Below are 27,686 nucleotides of genomic sequence, written 5' to 3'. Positions count from 1 at the left end.
CACAAAATTTCTAAGAAAAATTCATTCATTTTTCAACTAAATCTCTTTTTCCAGCGATGTTCAATAAGTTTTATGATAAGAATCGTCAAGCTCCTTAAAATAGCCATTAACTAGCTTCAATGTTGAAAAATCCTCAACCACCGAGTCATTTCTTCAAGTTTGGAAATGAAAAATAATCTGAGGGGGCTAAATCTAGCAAATGGTAGAAAAACAAACTTTAATTTATCAATTTTGGCCATTGAAATAACGGATGTGTCAGCAACAACATTCTCTTCTTAGCCAAATTCAGTCAGGCCATAAACGGTCTTCAACTTACTTGGAGCCGGTTCTCTCTTTTCAGTCCATTGTTTTATCCAACAATAAAAATTCGGCTCTGTTTCTATGAAACATTGTCCAACACTCTATGGAAACATCTTCACGAAACTGTTTATGTTCCATATGTTCCATCGTACACAAAGGTTTCTAATGTCCAGCTTTTCAGTTAGTATGGGATGTACTACACCTCTTCAAATGCCCAATTAATAACCAGGACAATGAGACAGCTCAAATTATAATATATATTCTGTCCTACACAAGAAAAATGACATGAACTGATGAAGGATTCTTAAATCACCTCCCTCTGAATCGAGTGAAGCAGTAAGTTATAATGAACGTTATTTTAGGATATTGCCTAATCATTAAACATCACAAGATGAAGGCACGATTTAAGGATAATATGCAGTGTCTCACCAAAAAGAGCTTCACAAAGAACGTGTTGTACTTAGCTTAGAATGTATTGGCTTTTGTAGCTTACGACCATATAAATTTGACGCGTGTTTTGCTCAAAACGATATTTCGAGGATCAATGCTATGCTCAAATTTAAAATTCGGCTCTGTGAACCATTATCCAACACTCGAGAGACACATCATTACGACGCTGTTTACGCACAAAGTTTTCACGTCATTTTTCTCAATTTTTGCAGCACACTTTTCAAATATCGTTAAAAATCAGGATGTTATTTCACATGAGTAAATTAATAATTAATATTTATGAAAGATAGATGGATAACACTCAGAGTCACGGCATATAGAAAAAAACTTTCATAGTTTTAGCGAACTATGGGTTGTCAAATTCCTCGAGAATTAGAATCAAGCAGCAATTGCAATACATAAAAGATAACAACAGAAAATTGCATTTTTTAAATCCGATATTAAATCAACCAACGTAAAGTGCTCGTTGAATGGGAGAAAAAATGGTCGACGTCTAGATGCAAGTTTCGTGAAGTGGAAGACTCCAAACCCCAAACCCCAAACCATGGTCAGTGCTACCCAAAAATCGTAGGGCTATATGCGAATTGCTAATTGATACATAATCTTTTAACATCTTTTAACGCAAAAATATCATCATCAAATCTACAACGAACGATATCTGAAATTTTAGGACCTAAATACATGATTGATTTCGATCATAAACTTAATTTAACAAATATCTGAGATATATAGATAAAATAGTAATTTAGCTTGTAACGCTGAAATAAGTCGCTAATAACCAGTATACGAATTTTGTGATAGAAAAGAACGAATTATATAACTCAAGATCCGCTGTCAAATCTCCTTGATACTAATATGAATTTACATCTTCTTCATGTCCTCATTTCAAGCAGACCTTTGCAGTACAATGAATCTTTGAAAGTACATCAAATCGCCACTTCATTGAGCGTTTCGTTGTAAAACGGCTCAACACTATGCAAAAAAAAGTGTACAATCATTTCCCGCAAGAATTTGAAGACATATTTATCAAAAAGTGCCTTCTACATTTTAAACTACTTGTATTCTAATATTTAACTCTGAACATTTTGCATTTTGGTTTTTACTGATTTTAATACAAATTTTATGATTGCTTTGGACAATATACATTTTGAAATGTAATATCGATATTCATTTTTCATTTGGATAGTTTATTTAGATTTTATTATGTTTGTGTGTTTGTTTCGTAGTTATTTACTAGCTCTTGTATACAAATTGTGAAGATTTTTTTATAAGTGAAGCATGTTTATAAAAAATTTGAATAATCATTGGAAAAAAAAATTTAAATTCCAATAAAAATTTTTTTGTGTTGATCGAAAACAATTATGATCAGTCTACTGTGAAAATAATCATTCAAGCTTCCTACGATTAAAATCTACTAACAGTTACGCGCATGAAACAGGTTATTTACTACTCATGAGGAAATTGTTTTCAAATATTTGATCCACAGTTTCCTATATATTTAATATACACTGAAGAAAGTTGATGATTTCAATAAAACAATGCTCTAATTTGCCAAGTTTCTCAAGCGGGAATGTACTGAACACTCAAAATATTGTTAGTGATATCACAACACTTTTTAGCAGTTTACAAGAAATCTAGTGAATCTCTATTCTCCAACTGATCTTGTCACTATTTGGGTATGCTATGAGAGATTCCTCTTGAAATTGCAGTAATTTTGATGGCTCAGCCTCTGAAAATGGAACTGGATGATCATTCGATCAAGGTTAGATAGATATAAGAGTGTCATGAGTCATAAATTGATCAAATGAAAAAGAAAAGCTTTTCCGGAGAACCTGAATGAAACTTTTTAAATAAATACGAGGGCTGCTACTTACGTTTTGGGATAGATAAATAAAAACAAATATTTATAACTGTATATGTAACATTAGTTTACGCACAGCATCTTGCAAAACATAGTAGCTCTAATAAAAGTGTCAATCTTTATGATGGCAATGTCAGATTTGACATATTCACATCAGTATTTCCATATCCTCGTACCAGATTATTTAACACCTTTGGACAAAGTTAGTCATCAAAAACGGAATTTCTAAATATGTCATTAGTGTTTTGCATATATAGAACATTACCACGAAGCTCTTACTGCTTAATATTTTTATTTTTTAAATTGAAGCAAAATACAATTCACTTTTTTCAGTGTGAAACTGAAGAATAACTGTAAGAATCGATAATGCGAAAACAAGTAAATAGAAACTGTATCTAAGATTTATGCTTCATTGAAAACATACCAGACTAGACCAGGATGTATTAGAATCGATGGGTTGTAACGAAATTCATCACATTTTAATTCGCATATATGAGATGGATAGTTAATAATCAAATCATTGAGCTAATTAAATACGTCCATAAAATAGAGTGACTACGACATTGAAATGTTTAGATAGAGTTCGTAAATGACAAAACCCCAATTTTTGCTCACGCCGACTGCAGTCGATTTACCTTCAGTCTTGGTCATCGAAACGCGCTTCAGACAGTGTAATCAGCAGTGCTGGTGTAGAGGTGGTGCGAACAGTGTGTTCAGTATAAGATAGGATTTTCCAGACTTCCAGACTAGCTGTCATTCATTGATCAATATTTTCTGGTGACAATAAACACCTGATTATTCGTTTTGTTGTATACGACCATAACGACAAATTGGCGAGTCTGTTATTCCAAAATGATAAAAATAACCCATGAAACATCCTGTGAATAGCTGCACCAGCTGAAAATTTATACATTTTCATTTGAGCCAAATTTCGATATTAAAGTTCAATTTTTCCATCCAGCTTCTTTTGTTTGTCATACTCTTCCATCGTCTTTGGTAACTTACCACGGATACATCTTCGTTCTTTACTTCAGTTACATTATATGTCAAGCTTTTTGATTCAGTAGATACTTTTCTAAAGGCGCTGCTTATTTTAATAGCTAGCTTTGGATTTTATCAAGCATGTTGTTGTAGTTTTGGAATCTGAATGCATTAGATCAACATTAAGCTGCATATAACATTGAGTGAGTGACTGAACTCAATAGTTTTCGCTTTGCAGAAGTAGGAAAATCAAGATTTGGCGTTAATCGGCGCAAGGCTAGTGCAAATACCTAAGATTTTTGACAGCTATTCAAAATATGTTTCCTGGTCTATTCAGATCGACCATGAGTACAGTTTCTGTCCTTTCTTTAGCGATTTCTGAATTAATTTCTTCCTATGCTCTGATGTATTGCAATATCTGACTGGATAGCCAGTAATTCTGATCACCATTGCAAAATTGTCAGCATAAACTACATCTCCAGATTGAGGTTCCACAGGGGTGGAGCTAAGATGGATATTTGTGGTACTCTACATGCGATATCCATGTGATGTTCCTGTCAAATCAAGAGCTAATTTTTTTGTCTTAGAACACCTGCACAATCCCCATCCATGGAGCTGAGTTTAGTGTATTTCTTACCTCAAGTATTACCAAGAGAGAGAGAGAGAGAGAGAGGGAGAGAGTTTTAGATTGCTAGTTATGAAGTTTACGAAAAAAGTGAAACGACTCTAACAAAAATATTTTTAGCAACAATAATTATTATCGCATATGCTGTGATCATGTTAGATGACGCTGAATCCACCTCATGGACCATTTGTAAAGTACGTGGAGTAATAAAAGAACAGTTGGTAACACTTCTATTAGTCATACAGAGATTTTCTTTGAATATTTGGCAACGCTGTCTTTATTGTGAAATTCCTTCAGCTTTGCATGTACTCAATTCTTGATTCGTATTCAGACATTGGGACAATCGCCACTAGATTTCTTCTGATCTCTATTGAAGTTATAACTTCAGTCTTTTATGCCATTAGACCTTCAGCGAAAATCAATTTATGCAGTTTCTCAATGTACCAACTCACTAAAATTCTTTAGTTTTGATTCTTAATACAAAAGTTAGCCCTATGGGTTTTCTGACAACACAGGGTATGCTTTCCCTGGGTGGAAGTTGGGTATCTTTTATGATACTTTGGACTTCTTGTAACACTTTTATCGCAGTCAACAAATGTTGAGCTCTAATTTCGCTAATTACTTGTTCAAATTCTACTCTAAATTAAAGATAAATCACAAAAAATCATAGAGAAAAGAAAAAATTATTTACTATCTATCCCGCATGCAACTGTATCGTATTGTTCCATTGTTCCATTCCGAATTGGTTCAGTGGTAAACGATGTGGACGAAATAATTCATTAATTGCATCGATTGAGGATATTTGTTTATATTTCTTCGAAAAAAAATTTCATTGATGTACAATTCATAAAATGACTAGAATTTTTCTTGATAACAATTATAATAGTAGAAATATTCACCCTGTACCTATATTTTAATTTAAAATTAAGTCATGGAGGATGACCCTACGAAAGATATATCTAGCCAAAACTTAGTTCTTTTTCCCATCACATCAGATGACACTCATTTTTCATAATCGTTCCCAAATACAAAAGAATACAACGAAATTGACAAAATATACGACCATCTTTCAAAAGAAATTACAAAAATAGTCATTATAATCTATTTATAGTTGGACAACAGAGTTCATTGTGTCAGCCCTTTTTCTCTGACAAAGGACTCAAGAATGCCACAAAATCATTTTGTAGTAAATTAACAGACTTATACTCAATCGTTAATCAAATATTTTTGTTGTTGTAGTAAAACATACCCCAAATTTTTTGAGATTCGCAGTAGGGTATAATGTACATTGAAAGAAATTCCATTGGCGGACATTCTGTTTTTTTTTCTAATTATTGTAAAGTAATAAGAATAAGATTTTGTTGATGTAGGACTTCTGAAATATCTTGCAACAACATACGAAATACTAATATGGAGAAATCATTGATGATATTTCTAGAAATACATCGTTAAATTTGAAAAATTTATTACCGATAAATTCTGTGATAGTTATGGAAAAATTCTAATAAAAAAACTCTATAGATATAGGGTAGATGAAATAGCAAACGAAAATGTGATGTGTATTTTCAAATCTTGTACGTTTGTCGTTTCCCTAATCAGTTTCGGAATTTTTTAGCCATGATTTTGGAAAAAAAATATATTTATTTTTCGCCGTAATCTCCTCCGAGTTTCATACACTTTTCCCAGTGTTGTTCAATAATTCCGATAACTTTTTCAAGAAAAAAATCTTCAATCTCTTCAATATAAATATGGTAACAAAAAATTACAATAACAGATGTAGAAGTTGGTACCAAATGTGGCCATTTTGCTTGATTTCTTCGCTCATTGTAACAACTTAGCAAAATACTCGTCGTTGATAGTTACTTCTTTTTCAAAATAATCATTGGGAATTATCCCACGCGCATTCAAAAAAACCGACGCCATGACTTTGCCTGCAGATGGAACGGCCTTTGCCTTTTTGGAACCGGTTCCTCCTTTTCAGTCCATTGTCAGACAACTCCACGACGCTGGTTTTGTTCCATTGTAAGCAAACTCGTCACCAATCTGACACAATCAACAAAAGACACATTTTAGATAATTTATTGTCAATTTGAATCGATTTTTTGATAAAGCGAATGCACTAGAATATTCTATGTAGTGTAAACTACTCATCATCTTATTGAACAATATTAGCGATATATATATATATATATATATATATATATATATATAGAGAGAGAGAGAGAGAGAGAGAAATGTTTTATTGTCAAAAAATTGTTACTTGACAAAAGCTTGTAAAAACTAAGAAATAAACAAAAAAATAAATAAATAAAGGAATTTCCAGTAAATATGCCCTCAAATTATTGCGTAAAAAAATAATATCTATTTGATCTCAATTGAAAAATGATTGTGCATTTTTTTGCTTTGTACATTTTGAGACCTCAAATAATTTTGCCATGATAGGGGTTAGAGTAGACATTATTCATATATAAGTATTTTATATTCAAACAGAAATGATAAAAGCCTCTTTTTGACCAATTTTTCTATGATTTCAGATCTCCTCCTTCATCCAGAGTTATAATTATAGCCGTCTTAAGTCAATTAGGAGCAATATAACTTCTAAGATATAATTAAATAATTTTTTACTCAGCAATTTCGTATAGCAATAAAAATAATCAAAATTTTGAGTCTTCCTAGAAAATATTTGAACTTATCTTTGTACACCACTGTATAACAACTAATCTACAAAACTTTTGCCTCCACAGTCGTGATTTTGGAATAGTTCTCATGGAGCACAACAAAAGAGACATTCTTTTTCGGCCGTAGATGCGTGCGACTAGCCTTTTTGAGACCCTTTTTGACCACATCACTATTCATACAAATCAAAGCCATATTGAAACACCCCCGAAGGTGCTGAAGGTTGTTACAGGATAGGCTTTCGTTCGAATGTATAGAAGAAACATATATAAACAATAAATTAATATAATATATATTTTGTTCAAACTTTTTCATCGAACAAAACTGCAGTCTATTTTTATTAATAAGAGAGTAATAAAATGAAGCATTCGTAATCTAAAGGCTTATCACTGCTGGATTTATAGGTATAAGGTTTGAAACTTTCATTTCAAAACAACCTTTTTTTTCATATGCAGAAATTGAATAAAGTTCGATGGCATCATTCAATTCTTTCAAGCATTTCTAGAGTAATTACACTAAAACGGATGGAAATCTGATCATTTTCAAAAACAGACAATCGATTAAAAATCATTTCATGTGAGTAGTTTTATGTAAAAGGAAAGGAAGAAATTGTATCTTGTTTTTCTCAAATAACTTGATTCTTCATAGAGCAGAAACTGTTTTTAGAGCTACTCAAAGTTTTAAGACTTGAAATTCAAACTTATACTTCACCATGTTGTTAAATCTCTACGGTGTACTCTCGATGTACTTTAATGTTTACAACAATTTTCTTCATCATAATACTACTAAAAAACGATGAAATTTTTAGAACCAGCCCTGAGTCTCGATAGAACCCCAAGGGTGAATAACCTGAACCTTTCCACAAACTATCTTCCAAACAAGTGCACCGCAGAATTCAGAGACCTCCGATTTATATGTTTGATTTAATTTTAGAGAACTTAACTGATTGATACTAGATGTTCTGGTAAAAATTATTGAACTTTGAACAGATTTGAAAATGCAACAAGCTTTCGAAAGCTGGATTTAAATTTTTATTTTTCGTTCATAATGATCAGTTTGTTGAGCTGAACAAAGACAATTAAAAGTTGAGGATCTTTCATTTATATGAGATTAGTTTGTTCTAGATTAGAGATACTTCGAGTGTCACTATATACAAAGGTTGGTAAAAGTCGGACAACAAATTTTTATTAAAGAAAAAAATTCAGCGTCAAAACGAATTTATTAAAAGATATTACAAAAGTTGCAAATTGATATAATGCATTCGCTGCAAAGTTTCACCATGGTGATGCAAGTCTGCCCGCGAAAACTTTCAAATTCTTCGTCAATTGCAGTCCTGTGATGCAGGAAGGGTACGTTGTCCTCTTGCAAGAGAAGACCAGGTCACATTAGCGAGTGTTGGATCGTTGTCCATTTATTCACTTAAATCTTCGAGGATTTTCATATAACTTTGGCACATCACGTGACCGTTAAAAAAGTATGAACTCTCGAGATAACCCGCATTGATAGTTGCCCATACACACACCCTAGGCGGGATCAATGAAGACATGGATATTCCGATCTTTCCAGTATACGCAGTTATGATGATTGATCGTACCGTTTAACTTGAAGATTGCTTTATCCGACCACAAAATGGAATGCTAGAGCTACAGATCATCCTGACTGCGTTCAAGATACCACTGGAAAAACTCCAATCTGTTAAACTCGATTTTTGAAGTTCTAGTGATAGCCGTAATGCAGATTGCTTCGGCTGCTCAACTAACGTAAGTGCTACTCTTTTTCTTTTTCGTCGTACGTTGGGACTTAGTGTTTGCATCAATGGTTGCCTAGCTGCAGCTGAGATAATAAAGACCAGCTTTCGTACCATCTTGTAGGAGGTCACCCTGAAGGTCGGGTTTTCTTCCTTTTTAATCCTTGTAAACCTGTCATCTGACATTCTGTCTCTCATTTCCCTCAGTCGATTTCTAGCCTATATTTTCGTTAGCTGTTACATACACCGGTCAACTAGAACGCGTCGACAACAGAGCCCGTTTTTTAGAACTTCTAGTACGTTTTCCACACTGTTGAACGATTTCGTAGCGGTGTCTTCGGATAATTGTTGTTTAAAAACAGGCTTATTATGATTTTTCGATGCATTGCTTGACTTACCAATCTCTGTATTAAAAAACGACATTAATTGAGTTTTCTCTACTATTTTATTTACAATAATAATTATTTGTTGTTGAATTTTCGAAAAAACTGATTCTTCTCTTCACTACTTATGTCAGGATGCTGTAGACTTCGACGTAGATTGGTGAGAAACTAAAAAACTTGACTGAGGAATCTACACAGCTCGAAATTATGCTTGAGCGATACATATCTCAAATATTCTTCAGCCAGAAATATTTTTTCAGTTACAGATAAGCCTGTGTTTGTGTATCAGTGTTATAAAGCCATTTTCCACTCTTCTAGGTAGTACATTTTGTAAGCATATGAACTGAAGAAACTCAGAGCTCATTTTTTGTTTGTAATCGTCTCTATTTTCAGTTAGAAGCTTCGTCCTGATATTTCTGATTCCATTGTTGTCTTTACATTTGTCTTATGCTTTGTCTTTGTCCCATCTTTATACGATTCTTAACATCTTGAATTCCTCGTTGATTGTTTTTCTTTGTCCCTGAAGGTGCCGTCCCTAATTGTGAGTGGATACATCAAAAATTTAACTCGATTTATTCCTTTCTAAATGAGTTATGGTTGAAAAAGTTAAATAATTTTTCAACAAAATAAAGGTGGGACATGTTTAGATTCCTACTCATTGAAACGAGTTCTAATTTCTCGAATTCATTTCACGGAACGACCGTTCGATTTTATGCAATCCACATAATTTATCACAGTAATTAGATAAAAGTTTGTAACGTTATAATCAAACATCCTGTATCTAAACAACCAAAAACATAAATCCGATAAGAAGAGGCAAAGGTGTATAATAAACTTGTAAAAGCTGTTAAGCACTAGACCCAATTTAAGTGGCATTAAACGCTTTTAAACAGCATTCCTAATTCTAGATTATTAATGTTACTACTTAGTTTACACTGGCTATTTTGGTATCCATAACATTTCTATAGCTTTAAATTTTAGGCCCGTATTATAAACAAATTATGGTAAAAAAATATATGTACCAGAAATTTCGTAAAATTTGAAGATATTATTGGTGATGGTACATATACAAAATGTGAAAGAAAACACGATTCCCTTTGTGTACATTATTTTTTTGATTTGTGAAATCTATAATTGATCTGAATCAAATTATTAAAAATACCCAATAAAAAGAAGTAGAAAACTATATGGAAAACTAAATACAACGGTTTTCCTTATATGAAAATACTTATACCTCAATTTAGACAAATCATATTTTATTATGACAAGCCCCTAATCCTACGAAGTTGCTTCATTTGTTTGTACTAGCCCCCTCCGAAAATTAGACTCCATAGAATAATCTGAAGATATACACCATAAGGCAGCAGCTTTTATCTATTGTAGTAAGATTGGTTCCATTCCAGTTTACCTTCAGTCTCTGAAGACGACAACTTGGTGTCGAAACGCGCGTCAGACAGTGTAATCGTGACTGTTGGTGCAGTAGTAGAAGAAAAAAATTGGGAATCATCTTATCCCACTCGAAGATTTATCCAGAGAAGAATTGTTAAGCAGGTGCTTGGAAGTTTAAAGTCAAAATAATTTCGAGTCGCTAGTTATGTTAAATTTCAGAAATATCCTACTAACTCGTTTTTATAAAACGAATTACACATTGAGAAACGTTTATTCAATAAATTGACAAAACAGAATCTAATACTATTGCAAGTTTACAATATTTATATGTTTTACAAAGTGCCTCGTCGGCGTTATGCAATAAAGATTAATAAGCATTGTTCATTAGTTAATCTGGACATTTGATCCGAAGCACCTTCATTCTAGGCCACGTTTCTCGCTGTTATAATCTTTAACAAAGGATTCGAATCTATCCTCAAGACCTTGCAAACCATTGAAGTGAACATCGGCTTAAAAGCTGAAGAATATGTTCAATAGCTGTTAAAACATTCGTTCAGAAATGCGCACAAGCTGCGAAAAGGGAAGACGAAGCAGCTCTGCGTGACTACCATGAAGAAGAGTAAAATATATTGTATAGTCCAAGCTTAGCAGATTGACGGTGAGATGAAATTTTAAGTATAAATCGCATGCGCGAATTTTCAAAAGCGTTTTTCTGGGAATTTTGAAATTAATAAACCGATCTTCAAATTGATAAAGTATCTTCAATATGCTATAAGCCAGCGATTGAATTGGGATTATGATAAGGGTAGAAACTAAAACGTAATTTTCACAAGTGTATAAAAAAGTGAATTTTTGTTATATGGAATTCATTTTACTGCAATCTCTAGTCTTGAATGGAAAGATTAAAAAGCCGTTCGGTTTTTTGATTTGAAATAAGCAGAACAGCCGTAATTTTGGTCACCTTCAAGCACGTCTTTTACTTGATGTCTTCCTGTCGACCACCATAACTTTCATTCTATTAAATATTTTGAATCCAAAAAATTTGTGAAGCTTATTTGAATGTTGATAAAAATTATGTAAAAACAATGAGATTGATTATTTCAACGGTTTCCTCGTGATTTTAAGTTTAAGAAATATACTAGAAACTAGATGACCCCCTTAACTCAGATGAACAGTTACATGTGGTAAATTAAGTAATCCGACTTTCCAAATTGGTTCAATGAATTTAAGATTTTTCTAATCATAACTATCTACAATCTAGGATATTCTTCTTTGGTCAGTTGAAGCGACTGCGAAGCTCTCGCACTACACACTTCGCCATTGTTGACATTCAGGCGTCAGTCGGCGTTGTGCTTACAGCCACGTAAAAATGTCCGCCATTATTGATGCTAGCGCCAAGTGTGAATTGCGAAGTGCGATTCGTTATCACAAGATGAAGGCCGTAGTGCTGCAGAAATCCATCGGAGAATGAGTCGTGTGTATAGGGAAAACTTAATGAGTGATGGTGCATGATGGCCAAGGGGAAGGAGGAAAAGGACGCAAATCTGTCGTTTCAGAATTGACAGATTGGTTAGAGATTCACCATTAATACTTTGTCTCCAGAATTTATAGAAGTTTCAAGCTGTGTTTTTTACTGTACTGTACTGTACCAGAGTGTATTGAAAAGTTTGTCCACGGATATGACAAATGTATCAATGTCTTTAGTGATTATGTCGAAAAGTGTACCAATTTTTTGGTAATGAAATTATTATTTTATAATAAATGAATTGGGACGAAATATTTGCCAATTAGATTATAAGCGTTTTCGTAGAGATTGTGACAAACTTGATGTATTCATCGTTATGGAATTAATTAGTTAAGTATTGGGGTGTGTAGAATTTTGTAATATATTTTGAAAAACATTAGATTAATGAACTTAATAGAACTTTGAAAATGTTGAATCGTGTTTTGTGGCTATAATTTATTGTTCGTAACGAATTTATTCAACTCAACAAACTTGTTTTATTCGCATTACTGTCACAATTATAGAATTCACGAAGTATTGGCCTATATTTCCATCAATCCTTGAAAGTTATTTTTATGTAGATTTCCGAATTCTCATTGAAAATATTGCGAAAGAGGATGTTTGGATAATAGCGGTATTTGGCAATTATAACGTTAGTTTGAACGAATGTGTTGATTAAATCATTGATTGAAATGTTTGATTGGTTATAAATTGGTATTTAGATATCACTAAAATGACTACTAGTTTTTAGTTCTAATTTATTGATAACCAAAATGAAAAAATTCCATGGAATTGATGACTTAATAATTTAGGAAGATATTGATTCACATAATAATACTGTCGAATATTTTTCTATAACAAAAATCTTTAAACATAATTAATATCAATAAGAAAAGTTTATTTTTTAAAAATATTTCTGAAATCACAAATAATTCGACTTTTAATGAATCTTTTCATGGGACCATCCTGATTTTGACAGTTATTGGCATCAAATGATCAAATATTTGAACGCCAGATGCTTATGATCTCGTAATTTACCTACCAAGATGGTGAATAAGTCTATTAGTTTGATAAACAATCAATCTGTAAGCTTAGAAAATACATATTATAGGAAAATCCAGAATCAAGGACTCATTTTGAACGAATACGTGAAGAATGACGATTGGTCAAGCTATTAATGCCCTCCGGACCACAACATGCGAAAAACCAGCAGAAAAGTCCATCTAGTTCATCTTTAGTGTACCACCTCGGATCTTATTGAAATTTTGATCTATTTTGATACTAAGGTAGATAGCAAAGATATGAGGAGTTGAACTTGGAAGTTTTATGAGCTGCATTCAAATGTTTGACGTAATATGGCAGCACATCTTTGATCTGGGTAGTGGTAATGAGCGAGGCCAAGTGAGACTCACAGCTGTTGCAGATTTTCTGGTCCGAATGGCCGACGATATTCAAAAATACAACCACAGCTGTACCCGCTCATCTAATAACCCCAAAAACTGTTTGGTACTAGAAATGTTTCTCAAAAATTACCATATCTCCAGCCATACAAAGAAAAAGTTTTCCTATATCAAAGCAATTCATGAAATCAACCATATCCTACAAAATTATGTCCCTGTCCATCTCGAATCAGTCTCTCACACTCTCGCACCTTCCGTTTCAGACTAGGTTGATGTGACAAACGCATTGAGGGTCGTGATTCAAAGTAGTATTCATTTACGATATTATTGAGTGAATTCTGGTTTTGTTAGGTTAGGTTAAGGTAGGTAAGGTTAGGTTAGATTAGGTTAGGTTCTGTTATGTTAGGTTAGGTTAGGTTAGGTTAGATTAGGTTAGATTATGTTATCTTAGGTTAGGTTTGTGCGTTTGAAAGTCCATCCGTTTCATTCGTTGCCTTATTTTGGGTGTCCTAGCTCTTCGTAAAGCGCCTCATTGGTCTCTCGAATCGTTATCAGCAAAAAAGCCTTATTTTGTTTCCTAGTACTTTCTCACTCATCCCGTTTCCTCAGTGAAAGACATCAAGACTTCTATATTTTCGATTAAAATTTGTTAAATCACTTTCTGATTCCATGTACATTATGTATTCTACATTGGATCAGGATCAGATCTCACCGTTCATCGAAATGATGAATTAGAGGAATTTACACACAAAATTGATGGTAGCTATACAAACCGCAGTGCATCTGGAACTAACCCTTGAAAATAAAGGATTCTTTACAGAACTAGACACCAAATACAAAGTAATGACAGGAGGTGAAGTTGTTTGATTCGACACTTATTGGGACCAGGTTTTCCTTCTACGCTTGTATAAAGTAAAATTGAAAGTCCAATTACTTAAAAACAATAATTATAATACTTTCGGAATGTGAAAAATCTAATTAAAAGAGATATAACCCTAATTTCATATTAGATTAGTATTCATAATATAATACGAGATCCTATCAATTTCCTATAATCAATTAGCAATTTATCATTCCAAAAGAATATAATAAAATGACAGTTCTATCATTTTAATGAATTGATATGACATAAATAAAACTTTGCCTTATAAATATATAATTAGTAACGATTTCTGACAAAGATTTAACACCAATAAAGAATAAAAAAAAGAAACAAGCATGAATTTTTTCACAATCTACAAGTTATTTATGTGCAGCTAGTCGGAACGGATCGGATACGAACGGTATGAATAACAAAACAAATGGTTTTGCCATAATAACGAAAGATTTAATACCGTTATATTTGCCCCGTTTCTTGACATTCAGATTAGATCGATATAGTTTATGCAAATGCATTTTAGAATGCGAACAGATGATGTATATAGACCAGTCGAAATTAACTATTATTAACACTAGTCTCTTGAAAACAAATATAGTTGATGGCCAACGACGCACACTCTCCATCTCATTTGAATCAAAAAAACTTCACGATGTCTATAATCCGAGAGCTGGTTCCAAACTTTGTATACGTACTCGAGGCAACCCTGGAAACGCTTCTTTTATAGCCCAACTCGGAACTGCAGACCTGGTAAGTGAGTAGCGGGGCTTAATGGACCCCTCAAGGCTCAGTTCTAGGCTTTATTTTGTTTCTTTTGTTTATAAACGACATCAAGACATCAGTGGTGAAATATGTCTGTTCGCAAACGACCAAATCACCCTTAAATCATGGCGCGATTATTATCTTCTCTATCTCAACTGTTTTATCATTTAAAATGGTGGACGTCGCTGATTCTTGGGGCTTGTTGTGGAAAGCTTCTGCTGTTTTGTACTGAGATCAGTTTCCAAATAACTGAAATTATCCACCTCCTTAACAGTCCATTATACCCTTATTGAGTCACATCTCTGATATGCCCTTCCCTTCTGAGTTACCTGTGGTGTGACTCAATTTGAGCGAATCTTCAAAGTATAAAAGATGTTACATATTTATTCGGACTTATCAGCAGGTCTTACTGCAGGGACTTCTTTAAAAGATTAAAAATTATGACTCTTCCTTCAATATTCATCTTTGAATCCATTCACGTCCAGAATTAGTTAACGGCTCAATATTTTACAAGGTCAAAAAATGTACAATCACTTGCCAAACGCGCGCAATAATATTTTGAAAAAAACAATATGAAAAATGTATTTGAGGCAACTCGAAATTTTCATAGGGTAATATTTATGACTAAAAAATCATTTTGGTTGGACTTTCTACATGCCATGTGATCTAACAAAGTGAGTAATAGGCGAGCCGTAGTAAGAGAGATAGCGATGAACTTAACATTTTTATGAAGTATGGCACTGGTACATCAATACCACAAAATAACCCATGGAATTAGGTTCAAATTTATGTACGATTTTACCTGATTTTCATTCATTAACAGGATGCGATTACAAATAATAATTTTCTCAAAGTAGCAAGATAAAACCGTAGAGAATATTGATAAAAAATGAGTGGTATTAAAAAGCATTAACTGATCTTGGGGTTGCACATATTATCAGTTCGCGTGATTAATTTTTGCTAATTTGATAAGCATTTGTGTTATTCACAAAGCTGACATGGAAGATGAACTTTTTAAAGAAACGATGATAAATTGTGGTACAAAAACACCTTTTAAGAACGCAATATATAACGTATTACATATTTGATTTCCTTCAGCTATTTAAAACCGAAATGGAATGGGTGGACACTGAAGATACACTAGATTTTCAATAAAAAAAAGTTACTGCAGGTGAATATGAATAGTTTTTCGTTAATAACTGGATCCAGTTTCAAATACGTATTTCTGAGTCCTTAGATGGTCTTCCATCTTTCCAGGAACTTCCCCAAAACCCAGTCTTTTTCTTTCCATTTCTATCTCAGTTTTCATTGGGAATTCTACTCCTAAGTCTTCTTCTTTAGTCTTTTGTAAATTTTCCTCTTTCCATATTTTGAATTATACCATCCTTATCTTTTATTCCTTTTGGTTCTTCCTCAGTCTTTTCAATTTCTCATTCAGCCATTCGTGTTTTTGATAGTTTCATTTATACATTTTTGTTTTGGCAATAATCCGTGGAATTATGATCTTTCAATTCATAGAATCCTGTTGAGAAATAATGATTTAATTGGATATTTCGTGCGAAATGAGAAATAATCATTTATTTATTATAATTTAACCCGTTAGACTATTTTTCATTCGAATCCATCGTATTCATAATTTATGATACCCATCATACAGTAGTAGTAGCTAAGCACTTAATTTTTCCACCATACATCAATATACAAAAACAAACTTCATCTAAAAATTCAATAAATTGTTCAAATGTAATTAAAAACGCCCGTAGAAATGAAGTGAAAACTATTAAGGTTAATAACTAAGCCCACATTCTAATAAACGCATTCAGTATTAACAAATAAATCTGAAGATTATTACTTTTGGGCCGAACCTAATTATACTATCAGCCGAAGATCTTCGGTTAGGGGGAATGTATGGCTTCATACAAGTAGAGAAATTTTGTGGGTAAAAGATTTTATAAAATTATAATCATCAATGGGATTCTCATTAAATAAATCATTAATATAATTCACAATTACTCTAATCATTTTTTAAATAATTCAACCAAAATCATACAGGATGTCAATCAATTAACCTAGCTAACTAGTAGATGATGAAAAATTAATTTAAATTGGTACTAGGTTCATACGAGGTGTATCCTCAATGCAAATTCCTTTTTCATGTCTAAAAATCGAACCAATTGGCAAATATACGAGATTTATGGACAAAATCCCATTAAAGATTCAATGATTGAAAGATCAATTGATTAGAGGAGTTGATCAAGTACTCGATAAAAAACTACGTGGATGCCCAGCCTTAGTAACTGATGATTTAGTTCAAGCAATTGAAGAGAAGCTTGAGCGAAACTGTTTACAATAAGTGCTCCATTGGAGGCGAATAATTCACTAAACCTAACATGGAATAGAAGGGTCACGAGATCTTCAACCCGGGAGAAAAGTTTGATAGCCAAATATCGTTAGGTACTGAAAATAAACCTGTAACATATCATTTTTTTGTTTCTCCCTATTCTTCCCCATTTTTTCCGTTTCTTTTTCCTCTTTTTTCTGCCTCACAGAATTCCACGGCTAGCCTGTTAACCAATTCAGTCAAGGAGCAAAACCTTTTATCCGTGCATCTCCACACTATGGGCTGCACGGACGATCCAGAGTACTTGAAAGCAAATAGTCGCCTATTTTTTTGGAATAACTAGACATCTGACCGCCATTCCTACAAGATGAACATTGAACGATCAATTATGAATGGTACACCAGCATTTGTTTGCTAGAAATTTTTGGAAAAAATCAGGGAAACCAATCTCAGAAGACGAATTAGTTCCCACCACGACAATGCAAGCTCTCAGTTCAAACAAAATGAAATTGATGGATCATCCGCCTCACAGTCCTTGCTTGGCAGTCAATGATTGTTTCATATTTCTATAGATCAAAAATAAACTGCATGTTTACCGTTTTTTCATACCCGAAGAAGCAGTTCATGTATTCAAATCACATCAATTGGTTCAAACTCAGGCAAAATATATCGATTTCAGTCTAGCAATCGTACAGTCTTCCTTGTTTGTCCTTTCCACATACACCCCGTCCAAGGTAGACTTCTTATCTTATCCAATGTGGTAGTTCTTTTTTTTCAATCATTCACTTCTTAGTGAAATTCTCTTGAAATCATTTTCTGTCCTTAGAAATAGTGAATCCACTTGTTGAAATCTTCTCTACTCGAGCTCCTGTCAATATTCACGGATTGGTTAACCCTCTAATATGTGCCTAAACTGCTAATTGTGGTTCAATCTTTTCTGCGTGACGTAGTCTTCTTCATTAAGTTCGTCAATTTCTTCAGCTAGAGATGGATCTTCAGCTTCTCAAATCTTCTCCTGGTGGTGTCGTCTAAGCTGTCTTGAATAGTCTAGCTCTCCGCAAATCTGCTGGATACTAATGTATCAAAAAATGTCTATTGATTGCCACTAAATGATGTTCTGCTGAACTTGGCATTACTTAAGATTATTCTTGGTAGATGATATAGCTCCATGGGTATAAGGATGATCTTGATTGACTTGGCTTCACTAGAACTTAGATCGTCTTCAGAAGAGCTATACCAGTTATCCTCTTGCCTTTCTCGTCTAGTTTATTATGTAAATAATATGTTTCTTAAACATCCAGAGAGGGAAATTTGTTGGATCACTTTTGTGTCTAGATAATAGGAATTGAAAACTAATAATCTAATGTTATATATTTGTTCGGTTAGGAATGATACACCCTGTTTATTTTTATATATCGAAATTATGTTCGCAGGTATATACCAGAAGTAATTGCATTAACGGAAAGAATGTAATTGGATACAGTAGGGAAGAAACCGAAACGAGACAAAACAATAAATGTATTTTCTGCACACATTGCCACCCAGAATACAATATCCAATTACTTCCAAAGCCAATTCGAAGACCGCAAATTACTTAATTAGAATTTTAAGAGTTATTCATCGAGGTAAATTTGAAATTCCCTCGGTGATGTTCGAAGTTGCTGAGGTAATTTCACAATTAAATGCAATTTTCCTAATAAACCATTCATTGGATTCGGAATAATGAACTTGGCACTTGTTTGGAAAAGAAAATTTTCCTAACTTGAAAGTGTGGTAATGAAGCATTTCCAAACAGAAGGAAATGATTTAGGAATTTTTTGTTGGAATATTTATGCCCAATAATAAACGAAAAATCTTGTTAAACTATTTTTTTACTATAAAGGGCCTCTCATGAATAATTTCGGTTTCCAATGTTCATTTTGCTTATAAAATAATCATACAAAAAGAAAGTCTTTATATTAAAAATATAGCCCATCGTAATCCATAGTTTAAGCCCATCGTTCATCAAACTCTGATACCTTGGTAAAACCATTCTTTAGATTCAGATGCACTGTTTCCTGAACGTCTCGATTTTGGTTATCTAAACAACTTGTCCACTTTATACCTAGGCATTGATAGCTAGTCCATATAGAGTAACTTTAAGTCCAATCTCTCAATGTTCGATCCCAAAATTTTCTGAATAAATTTTCGTGTAGGTGCAGGAAATTTATGGTGACTGTCGATTCTCAAAAAACTCATTTCTAAGCATCCCATTACCCGAAGCTTGTGACTCCAACTTCCACTTGAGACTTTGGAAGGAGAGACTCGACATCTCTTCATTTGAAAGTAAGATTCACGCACACAATAAAACTTATCAACATTTGAGAAACGCCGATAAATAGTTTATATATAGTGGTACCAATACTGAACCCTGAGGGACTCCATCGCTTACTAATACCAGACTAGATTTACAGCTATTATAGCTGTCTATCTTACAAATAATATTTAAGCAGTTTCAGCTCTCTCTCTAGAAATCTAAAGTGTTCTATTTGAAGCAACAAAATTTTTGAATTAAGGCAATCAAAGGCAAAGTTAGGTCAGGACTCTCAACGATTGTCTGAATGGTTGATTTGTGTTTCTGAAACCCAAATTGACATTCGAGTATCAAGTTATTTTGTTCTAAATAGGACCGAAGTTTATTTTTTATTAGTATTTCAAATATTTTAGAGATCGCAATTATGATGGGTATGATATTTTTAATATTTTCGGTTATACATTTGTTGTATACAATTGTCAAAGTTCCAATCAAATCGAAGCAACTTTGAGCATTAGTGATGTTCCAAATAAATTTACTGTTTTCTGATTCACTGATATTTTGATCATATCGATTCATCTTCGCTGTTTCAAGGGACCTACGGTAGTCTTTTAGCAATTACAAGTACTCATACCAACTAAAAGTGATTTTTAAAATCTAATCTTCTCTCTCCAAAGATAGACTTCTTCTCGAATTGAGTTCGTTTCAATCCAGCATTTTTTTGAAAAATAAATTTCAACGAAAAGAATGGTTTTGGCAATTTTTCGCATCTAAACTCACAAAATGCTGTTACCACGTCTCAAAGAACTTGCTCAACATTATTTTAGAGCCATAAAAGACGATGAAGTTTGATAGGTTCAAAATTATTGTAGGAGCATGTTTAGAAGCAAGGCCTAGCTGATGCAAATTGGAGGTTAGTATATGTCAATGGTTTCCAAACTATGGGACGTGATCCTCCATTGGGTCGCCTCCTTGTCTTACCATCAAACAAACCGAGCATTCCAGGAGCGACTCGGTCTGCCGCACGCGCCACCGCTTCGACACTTGACCCTGATCACAAAGCAGTAATTGGACGTTGCATATTCTTAGATAGTGAAGTGAATTAATTACTTCTGGGAGGCCAAATAGTAACGGAAGGTCAAAGATCTCTAAGTGGCAAAATCGAGCGGTAAGTACAACACTGATAATTTGAATGATGGGTTTATGTGTACTGGCACAGATGAAGATCAGCTGCCTTGGTGTGTTATATGTTTTGAAGTACTTGTTAATGAGAGTATGAAGTCAAAATCAGTAACGAAAACATCAATTTCTGGTGAGCAGAATAGACAATCTACAATTGCATCATATCGACTATCCTTATTGATAACAAAAAATGAAGCAGTTCACTCTGTAGAGGAGAATATTATTTTACCATGATATCTGAAGTTTCATCTAATGAAAAGGAAAAAATCAGGAATAAATGAGATATTAGATGCAGTAAAACAGTCAGAGGTTACAACAAAGTGAGTACTGATGTCGCGGGCCAGGCTAATCTATTAACCTTTGTTAGGTTTGAATAAAAAAAACTGCTATTTGTCGTCAAAAACAACAAGGATGGAGATTTTTGAATGTCTCGATGATATTATTACAGATAATTGAATAAAATAGATAAAATATGTTGGACTGTAGACTCATGGTACGCGTGCTATGTCTGGGGTTTACTTAGGTTTGATTGCCAGAGTGAGGGCAGTCGCTTCTTCTGTTAAGTTGACTATAGCCTGCACCAAGAAGCTCTTGCCTCGAAGCCTGAAAGGAACGCATGATAGTGGAGCAAATCGGTAACCAAATTTTTGGAGCTGGCTAATACAACTTGCATATTTGTGTGACATTTTTAGTACCCTCATTCTTAATTTGAGATTTTAAAGAAAGGAAGTCCAAAAGTTCTATGTTCAAGATAAGATCGAAGCAAATATTAAAAAACTTGAAAGATGGGTCAAAAATGTGGAAAAAAAATCGTTTCCACTTATTAATTACTTTTGAGACACGCATAAGCTCAAGGAACATCTTCGAGCATTAACTTTTATGACTATTTTCACCAACTGATATTTACATACCTAACTATGGTTCTTATTTGACGAGGTATTTTTCAAAAATACAGCATGAGCTTCTTTGGAAAAGGAACCCGTTTAATAATGTTTTTCTGAAAAAAGTACAACTCTCAGGATCTGAAGAAAACTGCCTTACAAAACTATTGCTCTTGAATTAACATTTAAGAACTTGAACTTGATTTTATTTTGGATAAAGGCCGGTGGGGAGTTTTCAGTTCCTTCGAACATAGCCTTAGAAGAGTTGATGGGTTTTTGGTATTTTGGTATACTTTGGTATATGTATCTTTGTCTTAATCATTTCTTTTTACAGTTATATCTATCCATTTAAAGATAAATTTTTCGATAGTAATTAAAAAATTAAATCAATATCACGATAATATAAGTATTGCATTTATTTGTTTCCTGTACCTAAAATTCATCATCTTCACCTTCGATTTTGTCTTTTTTATTCCAATATTGTTAACGCATAACAGCAAATTCGAAATGTTTTCATTCAAACAAAGTTTCGAAAAAAATTTGTAATTCTTTTGTCGTTTGCGAATTCACTTTACTCCATTTTAAATTTCTTTGTTTCCACTTGACGTCACATCACCTGCCTCACTTCACTAAATGCTCTTCGAATAATTGGAAAAATTAAAAACCGCAATTCGCAGGGGACGTCAGACTTTTCCAGTAAATGACATGATTCTTTTCGTTTTAATACTTATAAGAGCACCGTAATCTTATATTGGTTAGTCTTTTTTTACTTCAGACACGGAAGAAAACACGTGATATCAATTCAATTGATATTATACGGGACCTAAGAACTAACAACTTCTTCAAAATTGAAGTTGTATTCCAGGAAAAAAAAATACAGTTAAATTCGGCTGATCGAAAAAATCGAAAAGAATGCAAATGTGAAAGGAAATATATAATTATTTGCTGATTGTGGTTATCAATGAGCTTTATTCTTTGTTTTTTTGCTATCTATTTAAATTTTTTCCAGCACCAGATTAAAAACCACTCTGGGTATTGAATCTCCTGGTTTCAAACCTTTTCCAACCCTAAATTTGTCTGATACAATCCATCTTGTTGCTCTATTCCTAGTAGATTGAAGGCAACATAATGTGTCACAAGCCCGCCTGGAATCTTTAGACATAATATGATAATCTGATCCGTTGTTTTCGTTCCTGTCTTGCAACCTTCTTAGTATTCTCCGACTATCCTTTCTTGGTACTTGTTTCTCACAACGCCAGTAAAAAATTTGTACACTACATCCCTCTATAACTACTTTCATCCCCTTTTTGAATATTGAACATTTTCTTTCATCACTCCATCTCTCAGGCATTGGTTCTTCATTCCAAATTTTCTGAATTATTCTTCATACGTATTATTTTCTGTAAATCTTCCTTGCCATATAAATTTGGCGTTTTCAGCCTTATTGCTTTACCCTCGTGGGGGTGCCGTACGTACGCTTGTAAAGGGTTGTATGTGTAACGTAATTAGGTTATTTTACATGACTTTCGGTGTTCTCGAATAAAATATTTGAAATTTAAGACTTAAATAATAATTAAAATTCGTGCTTCTATGGATAATAACGTTTTTACGTAAAAATCTCGAGTACACCGATAATTAATAACTGAAAATACACTTTATTTCAGTTGTAATGTGATAACCTTACAGAGTGTGGTCCAGCATGTTTAGGAAACGACGACAAACCCACACTGTCTCACGTTTCATAAAAAAATTTATCACTTTCGTCCAGAAGAATAATTAGTAGTAGCCATGCAAAAGTTGAATGACGTGACATCGAAAATGATCGTTGAAATGATTAAAAAAAAATAATTGATAGTAGACGAATTGGATTCGTTACAAAAATGGTGAAGAGATAATGCAGTTTTAGTCAAACTGGTATACATTAGAAATATGAGAATCATGATCTTCCCGAGATTTGTGGATTCTAGAATAGCTTTCAACAGATAACTGTTGCTTCACATCAATTTTTTTTCAAGATGCTGGCCATGTTATGGAAGGCTATTCACTTCAAAAAACTTCCTTAATGCGGAGTGTACAACCAGCAAACCAAAAAATTATAGTTAAATCACAAGCACTAAAATTACCAAACTTAGTAATATTGTAATTTTTTTCACAACTAACCAGCTTTCTGTTTATAAATCTCTGGATTTTGGTTAAGAATTATTTTTTCAAGATTTTCAATGGTACAAATTTGCTAAATACCAAAAGATTCACCTTGAACTTGTTAAACACCAACATAATCATCACCTCTCTTAACCTAAAACCATTTTGCCCGATCTTGGATATCTTGGATCCAGTAGAAAGATATGTACAAACTTCATCGCGTCAGTGATCGTCTCCAGTTGCCTAGATCCATTCTAGTAATCTCCCATTATTTGAAAATCTTGCGACATGAGCAGCCCAGTTCTTCAAATTTTGAACAATGGAATGATATATTTTCTTGAAAAGTGAAGAATAAATATTCGAAATAACAGATAATCGAAAATGTCTTGTAGAAACTAAGTTTTTGAAATGATCCTAATTGGCAAGTCTATTTAATTTTCATAACCTCTAAGCTATGACATTAATTGATTAAAAAAATGCATCCTCTTGAATTACCTTCAAACAAAATCACCTTGGAACGCGTTCCATGGTACAGGAAGTTAGGTTTTTTGTTAATCTTGTAGATATCGTCATACCATGAAGCAAGAGTGGTTAGAAAAAATATTCAGTAAATCCTGGTGCCTCAAAAGAGGCCTAAGAGGCTGTATGTGTGTGGGATCAACCAAAAAAATTGGGCTTTAGGGAGGCTTCCAAAGTGTTTAAAGCCAGTCAAAAGAGGAAATTGTGATTAAGCGACAAATTCAGCTGTTTACTAAACAAGAGAGAAATAGCTTTAGATGTGAGAAAATTCGCTTATAAATTTGTTGTTGCTAATTAAAGAAATATCCAGTTACATGGGATGCAGAACAAATTGCTGATAAGGAATGGATCAAATCACTTTATCAGATCAACAATTCTTCTGAATCCAATTTGGAATTTAGATGGAACGGGTGTGAGAACTGTTTAATCGCAGTCAAAAATAGTTGCAGCAAAATAAATTAAATAACTAGAAAGTACCAAGAGCCGAGAGGGAAGCCCTTGTGACCATAATAGCAGCAATTAATGCTAATGGAACACCTGGTGCCCCTCCTGGAACAATCCGAACTTCAGCTCCCACTGCTCTTTAAATTCCATAAGTTTGTCAAATGTTCATTGAAGTAGTTGGAATAGCCTCCGTCTCTGAAATAATCATGATAACTTTTCCACCTCACACTTCAAACAAGCTCCAGCTGGCCCTCTTGAAACATTTCACAGCCAAGGTGTAGAGTCTTGGCTGTTTAGTGATGGAGGAAAAACGTTTGACATTTACTCAGCAGTGGGAGTTCTGGGAACTGCTTTTCCTCGAGCTTTCATACCCATCAATGTTTCAAATGGTACTACCTATTACTGATAAACAGACTCAGTCTTTAATCTCAAATAAAACAGAAACCAGATGAGTGAAAATTTTAAAAAAACGTTTCAAGATACAACATTCTCTTATAGATCGACTGCAGTGGTCGATTGGACAAAAAGTGTTATACAAAACTAAGAGATGAAAAAATACGTCCTCGAGGATATGGTTCAAATTAAAAGACTGATATCAAAATTACATTTCCAAATTACGATTATAGCCTATAAATTCAACATCTTTTGAACTGTCACTGAATCTTTGTATCAAACAAGCGCAAATTATAAAAGGAATTCTCTCGGATAACAAAAAAATATCCGCCTCTGCATCAGCCACCACTCACAGATCCGTTTTACGAGCACAAGAATATAAAAATTCAGTTTGAATCCCAGGCAGTAAAAAGTGTGTTCACTGGTGAAATACGACAGCCATATTTAATACCTCATTGTACTTATAAAAAAGGAAATGAAATAATTTGGATTCAACAGTCCACCTCGTAAAGTTTGACTAGGGTTTTTTTAGCGCTAAGTACCCCCATAAATTGTATTGTTAGATAAAGTAACAATGAAAACGGTATGTTGGTATTGATATTGAGATTTTATAAGAGCTTATAAGATGGGCTCTTTAGAGATTTATTCCATGGAAATTCACAGATTGGTGATCATGAAAGTAATATTAGATTTTTATACGAAAAAAGATTTTTTGGAAAAGTACAACCACAATTTGTATATAAATATCAATAACTTGATTCTACTATACTCAAATTAGTTTAAAAACTTAATTGCAAAATTAATCAAAATAAAATTTGTTTTTGGTGGCTGCACATGGATGATGTAATACTCGCCTTCGTAGAAGATACACAGCAACTGCTTTTTTTGGTATGCTAGAGGGTAATAAACTGATGAATCATTCGTAATCCATTGGATTATCAAGCTCAAAATAACCAAGGGGGCGGATTAAAAAATTTGTTTAATATCAAAAAAACTTCAAGCTATAATCAATATTGAATAATGAATATTGTTTTCTAGTCAATATCTTACAGAAAATCATCATTTCCGGAACGTTTTTCTTAGTTTTATAAAATGACTAAATACTTCATCGTAAGTTGGGACTTAGTGTTTGCATCAACGGTTGCTTAGCTGCAGCTGGGATGATGAAGACCAGCTTTCATACCATTTTGTAGGAAGTTGTCCTGATGGTCGGTTTGTCTTCCTTTGCACTCATTACCTATTGGTCATCCGACATCCATTATGTCCACGTGGTCTCTCCATTCCCGATTTCTTTCCCATCTCACCACATCCTGGATGTCACATATCTTATTTTATCATTAATCTTGTGGCCAAATAATGTGGGTTCCGCTATTGATCGTAGTAGTTCTTAAAAGCTTCTTAGTTATGATGCTCTCTACTCTGTTTTTATTTTATTTTAATAAGCATTAAAATCGATTTAACAAGCATAGAAAATTATTTTTGTATCCGTTTCTTCTGGAATTGGACCCGAATATAAGTTTTCTATAGTTCTTACAAATTTCGAATGTTTTTTCATGTCCATCCCGGACTTTCTACATAATTTCCCGGATTTATATACATTAAAATTGAGTTTCACAAAAGTGTTGGTGCAATTTTTATTGTGGAAGTTCAATTCTGAACCAAACATTTCACTGCACGATGCGGGCATCGATTCTGTTCACCTTCGGTCTCTGAAAACGATAAATTGGTTATCGAAACGCGCGTCAGAGAGTGTGTGAATACTGATTGATGTTACTACTAGTTAACCTGGTGAAGATTCGAGAAAATTTCTTATTCTCGAATCAATTGAATACCCAACACATTGATTGAAATTTCTATCACTTGCTTAATTTCTAAGTATATTTATAAATGTATGAAAACTCATTTCCACTAATGCCGCAACTTTAATTTCAAATCAACTATGCGAGACTTGGTTAACTAACCATGTTTCTTAGTTTCATACTTTTTTCCTCAACGTGCATGATTTACGCATGGAATACGTGGAAGATTAATTATTATACTTGTCAATTTAATCCTATACGTTTACTTTGGAATGTATCCATCCACGGTTAAGACTTTGCAATCAATTATTCCAAAGAAATAACACCAGCTCATACTCCTGCTGGTTAAGTTATTTATCACACAGATCTTCGAGAAAAAATCCTCTTAATTTAGATGACATCCTATGTGTATTTATCCAGTATTTCACTAAAGAAGACAATCTGGTTCATTGTAATGATGTTCTGGAGCTCAAAAAATTCTTTGAGATAAAATATAATTCATTAAAATGCAAGAATTCATCCAAAACTCGCATCAAAGAAGTCTTGATATATGATGGAAATGTTAGTTAATTAAGTTGAGATCCTTGAGAAAATATCAAGAACATCAATGGATGGTTTATGGAGATTTAGAAATGCTAACAATATTGTTGGGTCAACAGTAAGAGTAGTAAAGCCAAAGAGCTACATTGGACAACAACTTGGACAACAACTGACCATCTATCTCAACATGGTTCAAC

This window comes from Diorhabda sublineata, chromosome 6 (assembly GCF_026230105.1).
Source record: "Diorhabda sublineata isolate icDioSubl1.1 chromosome 6, icDioSubl1.1, whole genome shotgun sequence".
Classification (NCBI taxonomy): Eukaryota; Metazoa; Arthropoda; class Insecta; order Coleoptera; family Chrysomelidae; genus Diorhabda; species Diorhabda sublineata.
This window is presented reverse-complemented; position numbering follows the sequence as displayed.